The following is a 2916-nucleotide window of genomic DNA, read 5'->3' on the forward strand; positions in this document are numbered from 1 at the left end:
TTCAATTCAAATTTATTTGTATAGTGCTTTTCACTATACATATTGTTGCAAAGCAACTTTACACCAAATTAACGTTTTTACAGTATATATAGTAGTAGCTTGATGTACATATGGCAGAGATGTGTGGTAAAAATCAATTAATGATGTAATCAAACAGACAAAGATCACTATAAGTTAGTAGCAGAATTCAGTAGTGCTGTATGTTGTTTCAGGGTTGGTATCATCTGAAGTCCTCTGTGGGGTTGACATCATCTCTTCTTAAGTGTTCTGGATCCAGACTGGAGCTTGTGAATTCCTAACATATATGATCATATTTTCTTGACCTGGTAAGGACTCTAGCAGCTGCATAAACATAACATGTTTCGTAACAAAATGTATACAAATTAATACCTAAATAGGGACATAGTAGTATACTTACAGTATGATATAAAGTTCACTTAAAGAAAACTTACGAGCATACTTACAGTATAAAACTACTAATCTTGTAGTTTACTGAGACTGTACTCCAAAGTGTACTAAAAATGCATAAAAAAGTATTTAATTAGCAAACTATCAGTATACCTATTAGTTCACTTTTAGTATACTTGCAGTACAAACTGAAAACATAGATGTAAACTAGTTGTGTACTTAAAGTTTACTACTGTTATACTTAAATACTTTATATACTAGAAAGTGGGCCAGTTTAGTCCCAAGGAGTATTAAAGTAGTACACTGAAAAGTATACTACTAGTATGCTGATATTTGTATACTTACTACATAAAGTATACTTAAAAATATACTTGAACGTTACTTAAGTATACTTAAAATAAACTTGAAGTATATTTCTTTTTGGCAAGGGCTACTATGGTAAGTGGGATGATTGTCCACCATTCCATTAAACTAAACTGTATTTCTTACCTCTGAAGTAATGACTTCTCCCACCTCTCTTGCAGCAGAGTAATTACGAGTTCTGGAGCATGTGAAGGTTTTGGCGTTGATAGCGTTGCGATAGAAACACATAATTCAACTCCAAGTAGAATGTCACATGTTGTCATCTCGGAATTATGTAATTATGCTGTGAACACACTATAAAGCCCTCTACAGACTTTGTGATTTTAGCAATCTTATGGGATCATTACAAATTACACTGTGTGACATGGATCTAATAAACTTGGGTACAACATGTATGTGGACTGTGCGATGACACCTTGTGACTCGTAGGCTGTGATGCAAGTTATTACTGAAGAATAAAACATCATAAGCATGTGCTAGAGGTAAACAAAAACAGCATGATGAATCAAATTTTGGCAGCTGTACTTTTTATGTGTGCTGCGAAAGAATTAGGCTGCAAAAGAATCAACATTAACATGATCAACATGCCATTTCGTGTTGCGTTTTTATTGGCTGGTCTGTAAACATCTGTCGTAGCAGGAAAACCTTGTGTGATGATCAGGCTGAATTTCTGACACCCTCAGAAAATGACTGTAGGCTATTTTGGTCACAAGACCGTGACAATGACAGTCTTTGAACCTCTCTCACTGTATGACATAGGCCTGGACTTTTCACAGTTATTGAATTAATTTTTGAAAACTGAAAATTCATTTTGTTTGTTTTTGACCCCTTCCTCTACTATAGTTTTTCTGTGATTTTTTACTGAACTGGTGGCTGTAGAGCTATGTGGAAAAATGTAAATTTGACAGTTATTTCTGTCTGGTGCCCGTACATAAAAAGTAAAATAAGCAAATATAAGTTAATTGTGGTTAAATGTGTATATCTTGTTGTCACCATTACAAAGACAAAAGTGTAATAAAGGGATTCATTAAAGGAGTCATCGGATGCCCATTTTCCACAAGTTGATATGATTCTTTAGGATCTTAATGAAAAGTCTATAATATACTTTGATTAAAAATTCTCAATGGTTGTGTAAAACAACACCCTTTTTACCTTGTCAAAATCAGCTCTGCAAAAATCATCTCATTCTAAGGGGTTGTTCCTTTAAATGCAGATGAGCTCCGCTCACCCCGCCCCTCTCTTCTCTCTGTGGAAAGACGGTCTTGTTTACTCTAGCCGCATTTAGCCAAGTTTAGCCGCTAAACTTCCTAACTAGCACATTATTAGGAAAGGTGATCGCAAAGATTCATAAAAAAATGCTTATACTCACTTCTGCTGTAAGTGAAGCTGGATCACGAATGATTTGCGTGAACATAGACGGATATATGTAGATCGGGAGGTGCATTCCCTTCACAAACAAACGTAATCCACTGCATCTTCAGCGGCTCAGATGTCGGGAGTAAATGATGACCACTATGTTCATTATTACATCCAGCAACACAACACCTCAATCGCTCAATCAGAGATATTATTGTCTAACTTACATCCCTGCTCCGGCATCAAAACATGGAAAGTTACTGGACTGTGACAGCTGGTCTGAGGTGAGAGCTCATGTCAATCAACTATGGTGGGAGCGGCCTCTGTGGGTGTGACAGGCATCTGAGAATGGCTTGATTTGAAAAAGGGGATATTATTTTTACAGATTAATTAAAACCACTGCATGGATTTTTATCATTATAGGGTATTTGTGTACAACCACTGCCAACACACATTAATGTTCAAACAACATGAAAAAGTGAACTTAGCATCCGATGACCCCTTTAACAAAAAGATAGACAAGAATAACTAAAAACTACTAAATGAATACCACAAATGGATAAAGATCCAACTGAAATAAAAATTGGTGTGATGTGGATAGGGAATTCCACCTTGTTTCACTGCTTTCCATTACTCAGTTAATGTTTATTTTAGTGTGGTTGGCAAGCCAGTATATCGATGGAATATTATTGTTCTTTTTTCTAGTTATTTTTTTAAATTTAAACTGACCTCGATCTATTTCAAATAAGAAACTGTAGCTGTCTTTTTTTATAGAAATTTTATTTTCAA

Source organism: Labeo rohita, unplaced genomic scaffold (assembly GCF_022985175.1).
Source record: "Labeo rohita strain BAU-BD-2019 unplaced genomic scaffold, IGBB_LRoh.1.0 scaffold_112, whole genome shotgun sequence".
Lineage (NCBI taxonomy): Eukaryota > Metazoa > Chordata > Actinopteri > Cypriniformes > Cyprinidae > Labeo > Labeo rohita.